The following is a 20002-nucleotide window of genomic DNA, read 5'->3' as shown; positions in this document are numbered from 1 at the left end:
CCGAACAAAGTTGAAAATGTGTTTTTTTTGAAAAAAAATAATAATCCGTTAAATGGTTTTATTTGGCCAAGAAAGGACGAATAAAAGTGTGCACTGACAACGTTTCGGCCCAATCGGCCTTCTTCAGGTCTAGCACACTTTTAAATTTGCGAGCGATGTTGCTCCTCCGCTGTCCCGGTGCGTACTGAGCGACTCCTCTCTCTTCACTCTCACGTCACTCCTCCCGGGCGGGGCTCGTGTTGAACCAATCAGACGGCATGTTTATTTTCAAGTACGCATTCGCTATTTTTAGAAATTTTTGTTGTTTTCATTTAGAAAAAATGAGGGTATCAAAGCTCAATGTCTATTTTCGTTAGTCACAAATCGAGTCATATTATTTTCGTTTGTCTGTATTCAATTTCTGTCGTAATTACTGGTTCGTTCAGGACTACAGGTGAGTTTCGATCGTGAACAAGGTAAGTTCGTTTTCTAAAATCTTTTAGTTTGCAGGGAAGCGCTGAAGGTCACAAATAGTGTAACGGTCACAGATAGTGTCAGAATTTATCGTGTTTACATTCAAATTTGTACTTCTGTTGGTTGCTAATAGTGTCAAAATTATTTTCTTTTACCTTCAAATTAGTGTTTAAAATGTAGGGAAGTGCCGAGGTTTGTTTTGACAAATTTCCTTGTGTCTCCGTAGATCTACGTCTCAGTTGCAGGCGAGCGATCCATTTCGCGGGTAAGTAGTCAATCCAGGTAAGTGGTTAAAATTAGAGATTATTGTTAGGGTTACGTTTAGGGTTCTGTTATGTTTATGGTTATGTTTAGGGTTAAGTTTAGGGTTCCGGTTAGAGTTATTAGTGTTAGGGTTATGTTTAGGATTATGGTTTAGGGTTAAGTTTAGCCAGGGTCGATTAGGGGTTAGCGTTAGGGTTACGTTTAGGGTTATGTTACGTTTAGGGTTAGGGTGAATTTTAGCCAGGGTCAATTAGAGGTTAGTGTTAGGGCTACGTTCAGGGTTATGTTACGTTTAGGGTTATGATTAGGGTGAAGTTTAGCCAGGGTCGATTAGAGGTTAGTGTTAGGGTTAGGGTTATGTTACGTTCAGGGCTATGGTTAGGGCTAGGTTTAAGGTCCTGGTTAGAGTTACCAGGCTCGATTCTACTCTTGGGTTGCTGCACTAATCGCCTGGGTCTCATGCTCCCCCGATGTTGCGGCTTCAAGGGCCCGGGAGTTTAAAAACGCAATCCAGTGGCTGAGCATGGCCCTCCCGGTCTGCTGTGTCCAATGTACCACATCATGCTCGACCACTTGGAACCAGCCCTTTGGGAGTGGTGGAATGTGCGCCAAATTTCTTTCAATATGGTCGTTAATGACCCGCAGGTTGTCTTTTTCAAAATCAGGCAGTAAAACAGAATAATCAATAATAGGGACCCAAACCTTTGCCCTGTGAAATCTGTCCTTTGCAGCCTTGACTGCCATCTGTAGACCCTTAATGGCCGTCTCCTTAGGCTTGTTCTGTCTTTCGCAGATGCCGAACGCTATCACCACCTGCTCCACTCTCGTGTCACAGGCAATCTCGGCTTCCTGGAAGAGTCTGACCGCATTCCTAAAGAGTCCTCCTGGAAAACTGTCCACCTGCAGGTGGTCATCCAACTCATCCGGCATTCGGCTCAAGTTGGAGTCCCCAATGATCACAACTTCTTTCTCAACTCGCAGACGCCATCTGCTTTTCTTTCCTCCCCCAGGGTGTCGAGTGACCGCGTCGTATGTGGGAACCTCTTCCCTCTCCACCATCGATTCATCAAGGGTCTCATTTGTGTCCACTTCATCCTCAACTGGCTCAATCCCGTCGTCATCCGCCGAGGCAGAAGTCTCCTCCTGGCCGTCCTCCAGGGTAAGTGATTGTACATCCCCAACCGGAGAGTCCACGTGGGGTCGTCCTCGGGTGATACCTGGCGTCCCAGAGACCTCCGGCGTCGACACCTCCACTGGCTGTGTTAGGTGAGTATCGAGCGGGGGGTCTGCACACGGTCGCGGCTGGGTGATTCCCGAGGTTCCAGGAATCCCCGGTGGAATCCATTGGATAGGTTTTAACACACCAGGATCTTCCCGTGGTTGGTCCACCCTGGCTCTCGGGGCCTTCCCCCTCACGGCTCTCTGTTGCAGGCGGAGGTCTCGTTGAGGCAGAGGGAAGTCCTCGAGGTCTCCAGTCCTTCCATCTCCTGAGGACCCCTCGGGGAGGATCCCTGGAGCGGATTCTGATTGGGCTTGAGGAACGGGTGGTGGTCCAGTTCTCGGTCTTGCCACAACGGGAGCAGAAACCTGGGACGTCTGCACTGTAGGTTGACTTGGGACCGGTCTTGTCATCCTCAAGTTGTCCGCGACCCTCGCCGCCGCTTGATCCACAACCTTTTGTGCGACACGGGGCAGATTGCGTCTCGCCCACCTGACTGCTACTTCAAATGCTGCCTCCCATTCTGAAGCGTCGAGGTCTCTCAATTTCGTGAGGTTCTCCTTCAGGCGGTCCTGGTAGTGCTGCTTCAACGCGATGATGGTAGTGTGGCCCCAGTTCCTTGCATTGCCATCTATCAGCCAGGTCGTAGCTTCTGAAGGGCACGCCGGTTTGATCATCGACGACAGGATGGACACCATTCGGGCTATCATGCGAGGTTGTTGGTTCCCCTCTAGGTTGTGTAGGTGGTGGATTAACTTTATAATCTTATGCAAATGGCGTATCAGGTAACCAAAATTGGTACTCGACGACCGTCGTCCGGTACTAGGAGGATCGGCCCGACGAGGCTCCACCGTCCCAGCCGGTCTCTTCCGGTTACAGCGTACCACCTCAGCAAATGTGTGGCTCTCGGGGCCCGGGCGGTAAGCAGGTCTTGGAGGAGGCACAGGCGGGTTAGGATTGGAGTATGGAGTCCTCCTCTCACCCGGATTGGGGAACCCACGCTCCCCCCGGGGAGAGAAGGACAATGCACGGTCCATCACCCCGTAGCCCACTCCCGCCCCTTGCCCACGATAACCGTTCGCCGGCTGGCGTCGTCCACCACGACGGACAAGTGTCCATTCCTCATCGCACAGGTAGGGCATGTTGTGGTGAGAAAAAATGACAATAACAATAAAATGATTTTTAAATACTTTCCTTCATTGAATTGTCCAAATGAAAGTTGCAAAACAAAGGTGATCCGAACAAAGTTGAAAATGTGTTTTTTTTGAAAAAAAATAATAATCCGTTAAATGGTTTTATTTGGCCAAGAAAGGACGAATAAAAGTGTGCACTGACAACGTTTCGGCCCAATCGGCCTTCTTCAGGTCTAGCACACTTTTAAATTTGCGAGCGATGTTGCTCCTCCGCTGTCCCGGTGCGTACTGAGCGACTCCTCTCTCTTCACTCTCACGTCACTCCTCCCGGGCGGGGCTCGTGTTGAACCAATCAGACGGCATGTTTATTTTCAAGTACGCATTCGCTATTTTTAGAAATTTTTGTTGTTTTCATTTAGAAAAAATGAGGGTATCAAAGCTCAATGTCTATTTTCGTTAGTCACAAATCGAGTCATATTATTTTCGTTTGTCTGTATTCAATTTCTGTCGTAATTACTGGTTCGTTCAGGACTACAGGTGAGTTTCGATCGTGAACAAGGTAAGTTCGTTTTCTAAAATCTTTTAGTTTGCAGGGAAGCGCTGAAGGTCACAAATAGTGTAACGGTCACAGATAGTGTCAGAATTTATCGTGTTTACATTCAAATTTGTACTTCTGTTGGTTGCTAATAGTGTCAAAATTATTTTCTTTTACCTTCAAATTAGTGTTTAAAATGTAGGGAAGTGCCGAGGTTTGTTTTGACAAATTTCCTTGTGTCTCCGTAGATCTACGTCTCAGTTGCAGGCGAGCGATCCATTTCGCGGGTAAGTAGTCAATCCAGGTAAGTGGTTAAAATTAGAGATTATTGTTAGGGTTACGTTTAGGGTTCTGTTATGTTTATGGTTATGTTTAGGGTTAAGTTTAGGGTTCCGGTTAGAGTTATTAGTGTTAGGGTTATGTTTAGGATTATGGTTTAGGGTTAAGTTTAGCCAGGGTCGATTAGGGGTTAGCGTTAGGGTTACGTTTAGGGTTATGTTACGTTTAGGGTTAGGGTGAATTTTAGCCAGGGTCAATTAGAGGTTAGTGTTAGGGCTACGTTCAGGGTTATGTTACGTTTAGGGTTATGATTAGGGTGAAGTTTAGCCAGGGTCGATTAGAGGTTAGTGTTAGGGTTAGGGTTATGTTACGTTCAGGGCTATGGTTAGGGCTAGGTTTAAGGTCCTGGTTAGAGTTACCAGGCTCGATTCTACTCTTGGGTTGCTGCACTAATCGCCTGGGTCTCATGCTCCCCCGATGTTGCGGCTTCAAGGGCCCGGGAGTTTAAAAACGCAATCCAGTGGCTGAGCATGGCCCTCCCGGTCTGCTGTGTCCAATGTACCACATCATGCTCGACCACTTGGAACCAGCCCTTTGGGAGTGGTGGAATGTGCGCCAAATTTCTTTCAATATGGTCGTTAATGACCCGCAGGTTGTCTTTTTCAAAATCAGGCAGTAAAACAGAATAATCAATAATAGGGACCCAAACCTTTGCCCTGTGAAATCTGTCCTTTGCAGCCTTGACTGCCATCTGTAGACCCTTAATGGCCGTCTCCTTAGGCTTGTTCTGTCTTTCGCAGATGCCGAACGCTATCACCACCTGCTCCACTCTCGTGTCACAGGCAATCTCGGCTTCCTGGAAGAGTCTGACCGCATTCCTAAAGAGTCCTCCTGGAAAACTGTCCACCTGCAGGTGGTCATCCAACTCATCCGGCATTCGGCTCAAGTTGGAGTCCCCAATGATCACAACTTCTTTCTCAACTCGCAGACGCCATCTGCTTTTCTTTCCTCCCCCAGGGTGTCGAGTGACCGCGTCGTATGTGGGAACCTCTTCCCTCTCCACCATCGATTCATCAAGGGTCTCATTTGTGTCCACTTCATCCTCAACTGGCTCAATCCCGTCGTCATCCGCCGAGGCAGAAGTCTCCTCCTGGCCGTCCTCCAGGGTAAGTGATTGTACATCCCCAACCGGAGAGTCCACGTGGGGTCGTCCTCGGGTGATACCTGGCGTCCCAGAGACCTCCGGCGTCGACACCTCCACTGGCTGTGTTAGGTGAGTATCGAGCGGGGGGTCTGCACACGGTCGCGGCTGGGTGATTCCCGAGGTTCCAGGAATCCCCGGTGGAATCCATTGGATAGGTTTTAACACACCAGGATCTTCCCGTGGTTGGTCCACCCTGGCTCTCGGGGCCTTCCCCCTCACGGCTCTCTGTTGCAGGCGGAGGTCTCGTTGAGGCAGAGGGAAGTCCTCGAGGTCTCCAGTCCTTCCATCTCCTGAGGACCCCTCGGGGAGGATCCCTGGAGCGGATTCTGATTGGGCTTGAGGAACGGGTGGTGGTCCAGTTCTCGGTCTTGCCACAACGGGAGCAGAAACCTGGGACGTCTGCACTGTAGGTTGACTTGGGACCGGTCTTGTCATCCTCAAGTTGTCCGCGACCCTCGCCGCCGCTTGATCCACAACCTTTTGTGCGACACGGGGCAGATTGCGTCTCGCCCACCTGACTGCTACTTCAAATGCTGCCTCCCATTCTGAAGCGTCGAGGTCTCTCAATTTCGTGAGGTTCTCCTTCAGGCGGTCCTGGTAGTGCTGCTTCAACGCGATGATGGTAGTGTGGCCCCAGTTCCTTGCATTGCCATCTATCAGCCAGGTCGTAGCTTCTGAAGGGCACGCCGGTTTGATCATCGACGACAGGATGGACACCATTCGGGCTATCATGCGAGGTTGTTGGTTCCCCTCTAGGTTGTGTAGGTGGTGGATTAACTTTATAATCTTATGCAAATGGCGTATCAGGTAACCAAAATTGGTACTCGACGACCGTCGTCCGGTACTAGGAGGATCGGCCCGACGAGGCTCCACCGTCCCAGCCGGTCTCTTCCGGTTACAGCGTACCACCTCAGCAAATGTGTGGCTCTCGGGGCCCGGGCGGTAAGCAGGTCTTGGAGGAGGCACAGGCGGGTTAGGATTGGAGTATGGAGTCCTCCTCTCACCCGGATTGGGGAACCCACGCTCCCCCCGGGGAGAGAAGGACAATGCACGGTCCATCACCCCGTAGCCCACTCCCGCCCCTTGCCCACGATAACCGTTCGCCGGCTGGCGTCGTCCACCACGACGGACAAGTGTCCATTCCTCATCGCACAGGTAGGGCATGTTGTGGTGAGAAAAAATGACAATAACAATAAAATGATTTTTAAATACTTTCCTTCATTGAATTGTCCAAATGAAAGTTGCAAAACAAAGGTGATCCGAACAAAGTTGAAAATGTGTTTTTTTTGAAAAAAAATAATAATCCGTTAAATGGTTTTATTTGGCCAAGAAAGGACGAATAAAAGTGTGCACTGACAACGTTTCGGCCCAATCGGCCTTCTTCAGGTCTAGCACACTTTTAAATTTGCGAGCGATGTTGCTCCTCCGCTGTCCCGGTGCGTACTGAGCGACTCCTCTCTCTTCACTCTCACGTCACTCCTCCCGGGCGGGGCTCGTGTTGAACCAATCAGACGGCATGTTTATTTTCAAGTACGCATTCGCTATTTTTAGAAATTTTTGTTGTTTTCATTTAGAAAAAATGAGGGTATCAAAGCTCAATGTCTATTTTCGTTAGTCACAAATCGAGTCATATTATTTTCGTTTGTCTGTATTCAATTTCTGTCGTAATTACTGGTTCGTTCAGGACTACAGGTGAGTTTCGATCGTGAACAAGGTAAGTTCGTTTTCTAAAATCTTTTAGTTTGCAGGGAAGCGCTGAAGGTCACAAATAGTGTAACGGTCACAGATAGTGTCAGAATTTATCGTGTTTACATTCAAATTTGTACTTCTGTTGGTTGCTAATAGTGTCAAAATTATTTTCTTTTACCTTCAAATTAGTGTTTAAAATGTAGGGAAGTGCCGAGGTTTGTTTTGACAAATTTCCTTGTGTCTCCGTAGATCTACGTCTCAGTTGCAGGCGAGCGATCCATTTCGCGGGTAAGTAGTCAATCCAGGTAAGTGGTTAAAATTAGAGATTATTGTTAGGGTTACGTTTAGGGTTCTGTTATGTTTATGGTTATGTTTAGGGTTAAGTTTAGGGTTCCGGTTAGAGTTATTAGTGTTAGGGTTATGTTTAGGATTATGGTTTAGGGTTAAGTTTAGCCAGGGTCGATTAGGGGTTAGCGTTAGGGTTACGTTTAGGGTTATGTTACGTTTAGGGTTAGGGTGAATTTTAGCCAGGGTCAATTAGAGGTTAGTGTTAGGGCTACGTTCAGGGTTATGTTACGTTTAGGGTTATGATTAGGGTGAAGTTTAGCCAGGGTCGATTAGAGGTTAGTGTTAGGGTTAGGGTTATGTTACGTTCAGGGCTATGGTTAGGGCTAGGTTTAAGGTCCTGGTTAGAGTTACCAGGCTCGATTCTACTCTTGGGTTGCTGCACTAATCGCCTGGGTCTCATGCTCCCCCGATGTTGCGGCTTCAAGGGCCCGGGAGTTTAAAAACGCAATCCAGTGGCTGAGCATGGCCCTCCCGGTCTGCTGTGTCCAATGTACCACATCATGCTCGACCACTTGGAACCAGCCCTTTGGGAGTGGTGGAATGTGCGCCAAATTTCTTTCAATATGGTCGTTAATGACCCGCAGGTTGTCTTTTTCAAAATCAGGCAGTAAAACAGAATAATCAATAATAGGGACCCAAACCTTTGCCCTGTGAAATCTGTCCTTTGCAGCCTTGACTGCCATCTGTAGACCCTTAATGGCCGTCTCCTTAGGCTTGTTCTGTCTTTCGCAGATGCCGAACGCTATCACCACCTGCTCCACTCTCGTGTCACAGGCAATCTCGGCTTCCTGGAAGAGTCTGACCGCATTCCTAAAGAGTCCTCCTGGAAAACTGTCCACCTGCAGGTGGTCATCCAACTCATCCGGCATTCGGCTCAAGTTGGAGTCCCCAATGATCACAACTTCTTTCTCAACTCGCAGACGCCATCTGCTTTTCTTTCCTCCCCCAGGGTGTCGAGTGACCGCGTCGTATGTGGGAACCTCTTCCCTCTCCACCATCGATTCATCAAGGGTCTCATTTGTGTCCACTTCATCCTCAACTGGCTCAATCCCGTCGTCATCCGCCGAGGCAGAAGTCTCCTCCTGGCCGTCCTCCAGGGTAAGTGATTGTACATCCCCAACCGGAGAGGGTTAGGGTTAGGGTTAGGGTTAGGGTTAGGGTTAGGGTTAGGGTTAGGGTTAGGGTTAGGGTTAGGGTTAGGGTTAGGGTTAGGGTTAGGGTTAGGGTTAGGGTTAGGGTTAGGTTTATGAGATAGAGACCCCCCCCACCTAGCGGAGGGGAGGGGAGATGCACGGGCACATCCCCCGAGACCCCATCCCGCCCCCAGCACCCGGTGCTGGCGCGCCTGCTTGCGTCGCCGTCCATACCACACTGTCGTCCAGTCGCTGTCCATTCTGGAAGTGTCCTTGGCAATAAAAAGTAAAAGGTTGTTTGTGAATCCTGTTTTTATTGGAATTTTTTTCAAAAAAATGCAGTAAAAATCCAGAACTGTATAACACCGGTTTTCAAAAATATTTGTGTGCCCTGACAACGTTTCGGCCGCTAGGGCCTTCCTCAGGTCTGGCACACAAACAAACAAATCCACGGGTCAGGTAAATCCACTTTTGGTAACTGCTGCTGAGTTGTTTCCTCGTCGCTCCCGCTCCACGCACTGAGCTTTGCGCGTCCTTTTATACACCCTGCCCGGTTGGAATTTCTAATTTTGAATTTTTGTTTTCGTTTTTGAGTTTATTTGGTTTCTTAAAAATAAAACTGGTTCTAGCCCAAAAAACGCTGCTAAATTGCGGTTGAAATTGTAAATTATGAACTTGAATATTGTTTCAGTAAGGTTTATTTGTTTTGTTTTACTAGATGTCAGTGTTACTATAATAATTATTATTATTATTACAATTATTATTATTATCATTAATAATACTTTTTGTAAGAAAATTTTTTTGTAAAAAATTTTTTTTGTTATTTTTATTTTTCATTTTTTCTATAATTGTTCCTCCTGTGTTCCTAAATCTATCAATTTTTTTGTAAAAAAATTTTTGTTTTAATTTTCTTAGGTTTTTATCTGACTTACTATAGGTAACTGAAAAATCCAGGTAGGGTTAGGGTTAGGGTATTGCGGGCCCCTGTAAACTATGCAAAGAGACAATTGGTAGACCTTTGTTGGTTTTGACTGCTTGTACAGGTAGGCGCGGTCCGAGGATCAGTCGCTCGGTCCCAACTGGAGGTAAGTGTCCCAGGCAAGTAGGGAGGTCCCGCGGTTCAAAACGTCCACCGACATGGCTTGCTGAGGTTGTCCATTTCAAAGTTCTTTAGGTAGGCGTGGTCCAGAGACCAGAGGCGTGGCTCCAATTTGAGGTAAGTATCCAAGGTAGGAAAACGGGTCCGAATAAAATCCGGTGGATTGAGCCTCCCGTTTGGAAGTTACGTTCCCAGTGGAACACAAACTGGAAATGGAATCGGGGTCCGTGACGGCCGTTGTTGTGAGGTAGGTCTTTGTTGGCAAGTGCGTCTATTGCGGATCCCCTGGCGCCCGCTCGGGTGCACACCATTCCATGAAAGTGGCCAGGGCCCGGTCGTAAGCAGGCGACAGCTGTGGTGATTGACCCCGAGTGAGCGTAGGCCGGCACGTCTTTTGAGTTTTGTCGGAGGCCTTACGGAAAGCTGGAGGATGTTTGTCCTGCCCCTCGAATAAATTGCGCTCAGTATGGGCTGGGTGGGGATTTGGGTTAGGGTTAGGGTTAGGGTTAGGGTTAGGGTTAGGGTTAGGGTTAGGGTTAGGGTTGGGATTAGGGTTAGGGTTAGGGTTGGGGTTAGGGTTGGGGTTAGGGTTGGGGCTAGGGACAGTCACAGCCACGGGGACCAAGGACCGGCCTCCCGGTGCCAGGCCTGGCACAGTGACTCGAACACTCGCAGCGGAGTCCCGTGTTAGGGATACCCCGGTCAGCTGCCCACGGCCAGGTCCGACGGTCCCAACCTTTGTCTTCCGCGGTCGGAGGGAATATGTCCTAGCGCCATCAGTTGGGGTTGGCTGCTGTTCCCGTCCTGGAGCAGGAGTAGGGCAATCCTCTTCCCGTGACCGTCCGGGTGTCTGAAGTGAAGCAGGGTCAGACCCTTCTTGTCCACCGTTGACGTCCATCTCCACACCTTCTCCACTTGAATCACCGTCGTCCTCCCCCGGCTCTTCAGTTTCCCGCCCCGAAAGCTGGTCTTCCCAGCAACCTTCGAACCAGTACTTGGCCTCGTCAATCGTCTCCACCGAGATTCGTGGATAATTCCGTTTTGCCCATTTAGTCGCCACCCCAAAGGCGGCCTCAAAATCCGGGGTGATAATGTCCTCCAATTCGCTCAGAAGTATGTGCTTACGAGCCCGGTAGTGTTCCCCCAAGATTTGGCAGGTAGTGTGTCCCCAGTTCTTTGCGTTGCCCATGATCAGTTCCAGAACCTCCGCCGTGGGGCAAGCTGGCTTAATCATGGTGGACAGCACCTCCACCATCCTGGCGATGGACTTTGGTTGTTGGGCCCCCAGATAGGGGTCTATGCAGCTCTGATGGTGAATCAGTCTGATGAGGTCGTGCGCCTTCCGAACCAAGCGACCGAATTCGGCCGTCGCCGGTCGCCAACCATTAGCCGGAACTGCATCGCTGGTGAAATGTTGGCGATCTGGTGGTCGCGGTCCCTGGCCCTGGCGTACCACCCTCGCATACGAGCTACCCTGGGAGCATGTAGGGCAGGGGGGGCCCGAAGGAGGCACAGGCCGGTTAGGTTTATGAGATAGAGACCCCCCCCACCTAGCGGAGGGGAGGGGAGATGCACGGGCACATCCCCCGAGACCCCATCCCGCCCCCAGCACCCGGTGCTGGCGCGCCTGCTTGCGTCGCCGTCCATACCACACTGTCGTCCAGTCGCTGTCCATTCTGGAAGTGTCCTTGGCAATAAAAAGTAAAAGGTTGTTTGTGAATCCTGTTTTTATTGGAATTTTTTTCAAAAAAATGCAGTAAAAATCCAGAACTGTATAACACCGGTTTTCAAAAATATTTGTGTGCCCTGACAACGTTTCGGCCGCTAGGGCCTTCCTCAGGTCTGGCACACAAACAAACAAATCCACGGGTCAGGTAAATCCACTTTTGGTAACTGCTGCTGAGTTGTTTCCTCGTCGCTCCCGCTCCACGCACTGAGCTTTGCGCGTCCTTTTATACACCCTGCCCGGTTGGAATTTCTAATTTTGAATTTTTGTTTTCGTTTTTGAGTTTATTTGGTTTCTTAAAAATAAAACTGGTTCTAGCCCAAAAAACGCTGCTAAATTGCGGTTGACATTGTAAATTATGAACTTGAATATTGTTTCAGTAAGGTTTATTTGTTTTGTTTTACTAGATGTCAGTGTTACTATAATAATTATTATTATTATTACAATTATTATTATTATCATTAATAATACTTTTTGTAAGAAAATTTTTTTGTAAAAAATTTTTTTTGTTATTTTTATTTTTCATTTTTTCTATAATTGTTCCTCCTGTGTTCCTAAATCTATCAATTTTTTTGTAAAAAAATTTTTGTTTTAATTTTCTTAGGTTTTTATCTGACTTACTATAGGTAACTGAAAAATCCAGGTAGGGTTAGGGTTAGGGTATTGCGGGCCCCTGTAAACTATGCAAAGAGACAATTGGTAGACCTTTGTTGGTTTTGACTGCTTGTACAGGTAGGCGCGGTCCGAGGATCAGTCGCTCGGTCCCAACTGGAGGTAAGTGTCCCAGGCAAGTAGGGAGGTCCCGCGGTTCAAAACGTCCACCGACATGGCTTGCTGAGGTTGTCCATTTCAAAGTTCTTTAGGTAGGCGTGGTCCAGAGACCAGAGGCGTGGCTCCAATTTGAGGTAAGTATCCAAGGTAGGAAAACGGGTCCGAATAAAATCCGGTGGATTGAGCCTCCCGTTTGGAAGTTACGTTCCCAGTGGAACACAAACTGGAAATGGAATCGGGGTCCGTGACGGCCGTTGTTGTGAGGTAGGTCTTTGTTGGCAAGTGCGTCTATTGCGGATCCCCTGGCGCCCGCTCGGGTGCACACCATTCCATGAAAGTGGCCAGGGCCCGGTCGTAAGCAGGCGACAGCTGTGGTGATTGACCCCGAGTGAGCGTAGGCCGGCACGTCTTTTGAGTTTTGTCGGAGGCCTTACGGAAAGCTGGAGGATGTTTGTCCTGCCCCTCGAATAAATTGCGCTCAGTATGGGCTGGGTGGGGATTTGGGTTAGGGTTAGGGTTAGGGTTAGGGTTAGGGTTAGGGTTAGGGTTAGGGTTAGGGTTGGGATTAGGGTTAGGGTTGGGGTTAGGGTTGGGGTTAGGGTTGGGGCTAGGGACAGTCACAGCCACGGGGACCAAGGACCGGCCTCCCGGTGCCAGGCCTGGCACAGTGACTCGAACACTCGCAGCGGAGTCCCGTGTTAGGGATACCCCGGTCAGCTGCCCACGGCCAGGTCCGACGGTCCCAACCTTTGTCTTCCGCGGTCGGAGGGAATATGTCCTAGCGCCATCAGTTGGGGTTGGCTGCTGTTCCCGTCCTGGAGCAGGAGTAGGGCAATCCTCTTCCCGTGACCGTCCGGGTGTCTGAAGTGAAGCAGGGTCAGACCCTTCTTGTCCACCGTTGACGTCCATCTCCACACCTTCTCCACTTGAATCACCGTCGTCCTCCCCCGGCTCTTCAGTTTCCCGCCCCGAAAGCTGGTCTTCCCAGCAACCTTCGAACCAGTACTTGGCCTCGTCAATCGTCTCCACCGAGATTCGTGGATAATTCCGTTTTGCCCATTTAGTCGCCACCCCAAAGGCGGCCTCAAAATCCGGGGTGATAATGTCCTCCAATTCGCTCAGAAGTATGTGCTTACGAGCCCGGTAGTGTTCCCCCAAGATTTGGCAGGTAGTGTGTCCCCAGTTCTTTGCGTTGCCCATGATCAGTTCCAGAACCTCCGCCGTGGGGCAAGCTGGCTTAATCATGGTGGACAGCACCTCCACCATCCTGGCGATGGACTTTGGTTGTTGGGCCCCCAGATAGGGGTCTATGCAGCTCTGATGGTGAATCAGTCTGATGAGGTCGTGCGCCTTCCGAACCAAGCGACCGAATTCGGCCGTCGCCGGTCGCCAACCATTAGCCGGAACTGCATCGCTGGTGAAATGTTGGCGATCTGGTGGTCGCGGTCCCTGGCCCTGGCGTACCACCCTCGCATACGAGCTACCCTGGGAGCATGTAGGGCAGGGGGGGCCCGAAGGAGGCACAGGCCGGTTAGGTTTATGAGATAGAGACCCCCCCCACCTAGCGGAGGGGAGGGGAGATGCACGGGCACATCCCCCGAGACCCCATCCCGCCCCCAGCACCCGGTGCTGGCGCGCCTGCTTGCGTCGCCGTCCATACCACACTGTCGTCCAGTCGCTGTCCATTCTGGAAGTGTCCTTGGCAATAAAAAGTAAAAGGTTGTTTGTGAATCCTGTTTTTATTGGAATTTTTTTCAAAAAAATGCAGTAAAAATCCAGAACTGTATAACACCGGTTTTCAAAAATATTTGTGTGCCCTGACAACGTTTCGGCCGCTAGGGCCTTCCTCAGGTCTGGCACACAAACAAACAAATCCACGGGTCAGGTAAATCCACTTTTGGTAACTGCTGCTGAGTTGTTTCCTCGTCGCTCCCGCTCCACGCACTGAGCTTTGCGCGTCCTTTTATACACCCTGCCCGGTTGGAATTTCTAATTTTGAATTTTTGTTTTCGTTTTTGAGTTTATTTGGTTTCTTAAAAATAAAACTGGTTCTAGCCCAAAAAACGCTGCTAAATTGCGGTTGAAATTGTAAATTATGAACTTGAATATTGTTTCAGTAAGGTTTATTTGTTTTGTTTTACTAGATGTCAGTGTTACTATAATAATTATTATTATTATTACAATTATTATTATTATCATTAATAATACTTTTTGTAAGAAAATTTTTTTGTAAAAAATTTTTTTTGTTATTTTTATTTTTCATTTTTTCTATAATTGTTCCTCCTGTGTTCCTAAATCTATCAATTTTTTTGTAAAAAAATTTTTGTTTTAATTTTCTTAGGTTTTTATCTGACTTACTATAGGTAACTGAAAAATCCAGGTAGGGTTAGGGTTAGGGTATTGCGGGCCCCTGTAAACTATGCAAAGAGACAATTGGTAGACCTTTGTTGGTTTTGACTGCTTGTACAGGTAGGCGCGGTCCGAGGATCAGTCGCTCGGTCCCAACTGGAGGTAAGTGTCCCAGGCAAGTAGGGAGGTCCCGCGGTTCAAAACGTCCACCGACATGGCTTGCTGAGGTTGTCCATTTCAAAGTTCTTTAGGTAGGCGTGGTCCAGAGACCAGAGGCGTGGCTCCAATTTGAGGTAAGTATCCAAGGTAGGAAAACGGGTTAGGGTTAGGGTTAGGGTTAGGGTTAGGGTTAGGGTTAGGGTTAGGGTTAGGGTTAGGGTTAGGGTTAGGGTTAGGGTTAGGGTTAGGGTTAGGGTTAGGGTTAGGGTTAGGGTTAGGGTTAGGGTTAGGGTTAGGGTTAGGGTTAGGGTTAGGGTTAGGGTTAGGGTTAGGGTTAGGGTTAGGGTTAGGGTTAGGGTTAGGGTTAGGGTTAGGGTTAGGGTTAGGGTTAGGGTTAGGGTTAGGGTTAGGGTTAGGGTTAGGGTTAGGGTTAGGGTTAGGGTTAGGGTTAGGGTTAGGGTTAGGGTTAGGGTTAGGGTTAGGGTTAGGGTTAGGGTTAGGGTTAGGGTTAGGGTTAGGGTTAGGGTTAGGGTTAGGGTTAGGGTTAGGGTTAGGGTTAGGGTTAGGGTTAGGGTTAGGGTTAGGGTTAGGGTTAGGGTTAGGGTTAGGGTTAGGGTTAGGGTTAGGGTTAGGGTTAGGGTTAGGGTTAGGGTTAGGGTTAGGGTTAGGGTTAGGGTTAGGGTTAGGGTTAGGGTTAGGGTTAGGGTTAGGGTTAGGGTTAGGGTTAGGGTTAGGGTTAGGGTTAGGGTTAGGGTTAGGGTTAGGGTTAGGGTTAGGGTTAGGGTTAGGGTTAGGGTTAGGGTTAGGGTTAGGGTTAGGGTTAGGGTTAGGGTTAGGGTTAGGGTTAGGGTTAGGGTTAGGGTTAGGGTTAGGGTTAGGGTTAGGGTTAGGGTTAGGGTTAGGGTTAGGGTTAGGGTTAGGGTTAGGGTTAGGGTTAGGGTTAGGGTTAGGGTTAGGGTTAGGGTTAGGGTTAGGGTTAGGGTTAGGGTTAGGGTTAGGGTTAGGGTTAGGGTTAGGGTTAGGGTTAGGGTTAGGGTTAGGGTTAGGGTTAGGGTTAGGGTTAGGGTTAGGGTTAGGGTTAGGGTTAGGGTTAGGGTTAGGGTTAGGGTTAGGGTTAGGGTTAGGGTTAGGGTTAGGGTTAGGGTTAGGGTTAGGGTTAGGGTTAGGGTTAGGGTTAGGGTTAGGGTTAGGGTTAGGGTTAGGGTTAGGGTTAGGGTTAGGGTTAGGGTTAGGGTTAGGGTTAGGGTTAGGGTTAGGGTTAGGGTTAGGGTTAGGGTTAGGGTTAGGGTTAGGGTTAGGGTTAGGGTTAGGGTTAGGGTTAGGGTTAGGGTTAGGGTTAGGGTTAGGGTTAGGGTTAGGGTTAGGGTTAGGGTTAGGGTTAGGGTTAGGGTTAGGGTTAGGGTTAGGGTTAGGGTTAGGGTTAGGGTTAGGGTTAGGGTTAGGGTTAGGGTTAGGGTTAGGGTTAGGGTTAGGGTTAGGGTTAGGGTTAGGGTTAGGGTTAGGGTTAGGGTTAGGGTTAGGGTTAGGGTTAGGGTTAGGGTTAGGGTTAGGGTTAGGGTTAGGGTTAGGGTTAGGGTTAGGGTTAGGGTTAGGGTTAGGGTTAGGGTTAGGGTTAGGGTTAGGGTTAGGGTTAGGGTTAGGGTTAGGGTTAGGGTTAGGGTTAGGGTTAGGGTTAGGGTTAGGGTTAGGGTTAGGGTTAGGGTTAGGGTTAGGGTTAGGGTTAGGGTTAGGGTTAGGGTTAGGGTTAGGGTTAGGGTTAGGGTTAGGGTTAGGGTTAGGGTTAGGGTTAGGGTTAGGGTTAGGGTTAGGGTTAGGGTTAGGGTTAGGGTTAGGGTTAGGGTTAGGGTTAGGGTTAGGGTTAGGGTTAGGGTTAGGGTTAGGGTTAGGGTTAGGGTTAGGGTTAGGGTTAGGGTTAGGGTTAGGGTTAGGGTTAGGGTTAGGGTTAGGGTTAGGGTTAGGGTTAGGGTTAGGGTTAGGGTTAGGGTTAGGGTTAGGGTTAGGGTTAGGGTTAGGGTTAGGGTTAGGGTTAGGGTTAGGGTTAGGGTTAGGGTTAGGGTTAGGGTTAGGGTTAGGGTTAGGGTTAGGGTTAGGGTTAGGGTTAGGGTTAGGGTTAGGGTTAGGGTTAGGGTTAGGGTTAGGGTTAGGGTTAGGGTTAGGGTTAGGGTTAGGGTTAGGGTTAGGGTTAGGGTTAGGGTTAGGGTTAGGGTTAGGGTTAGGGTTAGGGTTAGGGTTAGGGTTAGGGTTAGGGTTAGGGTTAGGGTTAGGGTTAGGGTTAGGGTTAGGGTTAGGGTTAGGGTTAGGGTTAGGGTTAGGGTTAGGGTTAGGGTTAGGGTTAGGGTTAGGGTTAGGGTTAGGGTTAGGGTTAGGGTTAGGGTTAGGGTTAGGGTTAGGGTTAGGGTTAGGGTTAGGGTTAGGGTTAGGGTTAGGGTTAGGGTTAGGGTTAGGGTTAGGGTTAGGGTTAGGGTTAGGGTTAGGGTTAGGGTTAGGGTTAGGGTTAGGGTTAGGGTTAGGGTTAGGGTTAGGGTTAGGGTTAGGGTTAGGGTTAGGGTTAGGGTTAGGGTTAGGGTTAGGGTTAGGGTTAGGGTTAGGGTTAGGGTTAGGGTTAGGGTTAGGGTTAGGGTTAGGGTTAGGGTTAGGGTTAGGGTTAGGGTTAGGGTTAGGGTTAGGGTTAGGGTTAGGGTTAGGGTTAGGGTTAGGGTTAGGGTTAGGGTTAGGGTTAGGGTTAGGGTTAGGGTTAGGGTTAGGGTTAGGGTTAGGGTTAGGGTTAGGGTTAGGGTTAGGGTTAGGGTTAGGGTTAGGGTTAGGGTTAGGGTTAGGGTTAGGGTTAGGGTTAGGGTTAGGGTTAGGGTTAGGGTTAGGGTTAGGGTTAGGGTTAGGGTTAGGGTTAGGGTTAGGGTTAGGGTTAGGGTTAGGGTTAGGGTTAGGGTTAGGGTTAGGGTTAGGGTTAGGGTTAGGGTTAGGGTTAGGGTTAGGGTTAGGGTTAGGGTTAGGGTTAGGGTTAGGGTTAGGGTTAGGGTTAGGGTTAGGGTTAGGGTTAGGGTTAGGGTTAGGGTTAGGGTTAGGGTTAGGGTTAGGGTTAGGGTTAGGGTTAGGGTTAGGGTTAGGGTTAGGGTTAGGGTTAGGGTTAGGGTTAGGGTTAGGGTTAGGGTTAGGGTTAGGGTTAGGGTTAGGGTTAGGGTTAGGGTTAGGGTTAGGGTTAGGGTTAGGGTTAGGGTTAGGGTTAGGGTTAGGGTTAGGGTTAGGGTTAGGGTTAGGGTTAGGGTTAGGGTTAGGGTTAGGGTTAGGGTTAGGGTTAGGGTTAGGGTTAGGGTTAGGGTTAGGGTTAGGGTTAGGGTTAGGGTTAGGGTTAGGGTTAGGGTTAGGGTTAGGGTTAGGGTTAGGGTTAGGGTTAGGGTTAGGGTTAGGGTTAGGGTTAGGGTTAGGGTTAGGGTTAGGGTTAGGGTTAGGGTTAGGGTTAGGGTTAGGGTTAGGGTTAGGGTTAGGGTTAGGGTTAGGGTTAGGGTTAGGGTTAGGGTTAGGGTTAGGGTTAGGGTTAGGGTTAGGGTTAGGGTTAGGGTTAGGGTTAGGGTTAGGGTTAGGGTTAGGGTTAGGGTTAGGGTTAGGGTTAGGGTTAGGGTTAGGGTTAGGGTTAGGGTTAGGGTTAGGGTTAGGGTTAGGGTTAGGGTTAGGGTTAGGGTTAGGGTTAGGGTTAGGGTTAGGGTTAGGGTTAGGGTTAGGGTTAGGGTTAGGGTTAGGGTTAGGGTTAGGGTTAGGGTTAGGGTTAGGGTTAGGGTTAGGGTTAGGGTTAGGGTTAGGGTTAGGGTTAGGGTTAGGGTTAGGGTTAGGGTTAGGGTTAGGGTTAGGGTTAGGGTTAGGGTTAGGGTTAGGGTTAGGGTTAGGGTTAGGGTTAGGGTTAGGGTTAGGGTTAGGGTTAGGGTTAGGGTTAGGGTTAGGGTTAGGGTTAGGGTTAGGGTTAGGGTTAGGGTTAGGGTTAGGGTTAGGGTTAGGGTTAGGGTTAGGGTTAGGGTTAGGGTTAGGGTTAGGGTTAGGGTTAGGGTTAGGGTTAGGGTTAGGGTTAGGGTTAGGGTTAGGGTTAGGGTTAGGGTTAGGGTTAGGGTTAGGGTTAGGGTTAGGGTTAGGGTTAGGGTTAGGGTTAGGGTTAGGGTTAGGGTTAGGGTTAGGGTTAGGGTTAGGGTTAGGGTTAGGGTTAGGGTTAGGGTTAGGGTTAGGGTTAGGGTTAGGGTTAGGGTTAGGGTTAGGGTTAGGGTTAGGGTTAGGGTTAGGGTTAGGGTTAGGGTTAGGGTTAGGGTTAGGGTTAGGGTTAGGGTTAGGGTTAGGGTTAGGGTTAGGGTTAGGGTTAGGGTTAGGGTTAGGGTTAGGGTTAGGGTTAGGGTTAGGGTTAGGGTTAGGGTTAGGGTTAGGGTTAGGGTTAGGGTTAGGGTTAGGGTTAGGGTTAGGGTTAGGGTTAGGGTTAGGGTTAGGGTTAGGGTTAGGGTTAGGGTTAGGGTTAGGGTTAGGGTTAGGGTTAGGGTTAGGGTTAGGGTTAGGGTTAGGGTTAGGGTTAGGGTTAGGGTTAGGGTTAGGGTTAGGGTTAGGGTTAGGGTTAGGGTTAGGGTTAGGGTTAGGGTTAGGGTTAGGGTTAGGGTTAGGGTTAGGGTTAGGGTTAGGGTTAGGGTTAGGGTTAGGGTTAGGGTTAGGGTTAGGGTTAGGGTTAGGGTTAGGGTTAGGGTTAGGGTTAGGGTTAGGGTTAGGGTTAGGGTTAGGGTTAGGGTTAGGGTTAGGGTTAGGGTTAGGGTTAGGGTTAGGGTTAGGGTTAGGGTTAGGGTTAGGGTTAGGGTTAGGGTTAGGGTTAGGGTTAGGGTTAGGGTTAGGGTTAGGGTTAGGGTTAGGGTTAGGGTTAGGGTTAGGGTTAGGGTTAGGGTTAGGGTTAGGGTTAGGGTTAGGGTTAGGGTTAGGGTTAGGGTTAGGGTTAGGGTTAGGGTTAGGGTTAGGGTTAGGGTTAGGGTTAGGGTTAGGGTTAGGGTTAGGGTTAGGGTTAGGGTTAGGGTTAGGGTTAGGGTTAGGGTTAGGGTTAGGGTTAGGGTTAGGGTTAGGGTTAGGGTTAGGGTTAGGGTTAGGGTTAGGGTTAGGGTTAGGGTTAGGGTTAGGGTTAGGGTTAGGGTTAGGGTTAGGGTTAGGGTTAGGGTTAGGGTTAGGGTTAGGGTTAGGGTTAGGGTTAGGGTTAGGGTTAGGGTTAGGGTTAGGGTTAGGGTTAGGGTTAGGGTTAGGGTTAGGGTTAGGGTTAGGGTTAGGGTTAGGGTTAGGGTTAGGGTTAGGGTTAGGGTTAGGGTTAGGGTTAGGGTTAGGGTTAGGGTTAGGGTTAGGGTTAGGGTTAGGGTTAGGGTTAGGGTTAGGGTTAGGGTTAGGGTTAGGGTTAGGGTTAGGGTTAGGGTTAGGGTTAGGGTTAGGGTTAGGGGTAGGGTTAGGGTTAGGGGTAGGGTTAGGGGTTAGGGTTAGGGGGTAGGGAATAGGGGGTTAGGGGTAGGGTTAGGGTTAGGGTTAGGAGGTGAGGGTTAGGGTGTAGGGTTAGCGGTTATGGGTTATAGGGTGTGGGTTAGGGGTTAGGGTGTAGAGGGTAGGGGTTAAGGGTTAGGGAGTCTAGGGGTTATGGGTTAGGGTGTTA

This window comes from Syngnathus leptorhynchus, chromosome 2 (assembly GCF_054491065.1).
Source record: "Syngnathus leptorhynchus isolate UIUO chromosome 2, UIUO_Slep, whole genome shotgun sequence".
Classification (NCBI taxonomy): Eukaryota; Metazoa; Chordata; class Actinopteri; order Syngnathiformes; family Syngnathidae; genus Syngnathus; species Syngnathus leptorhynchus.
The sequence above is the reverse complement of the archived record's forward strand: the minus strand, read 5'-3'. Positions refer to the sequence as shown.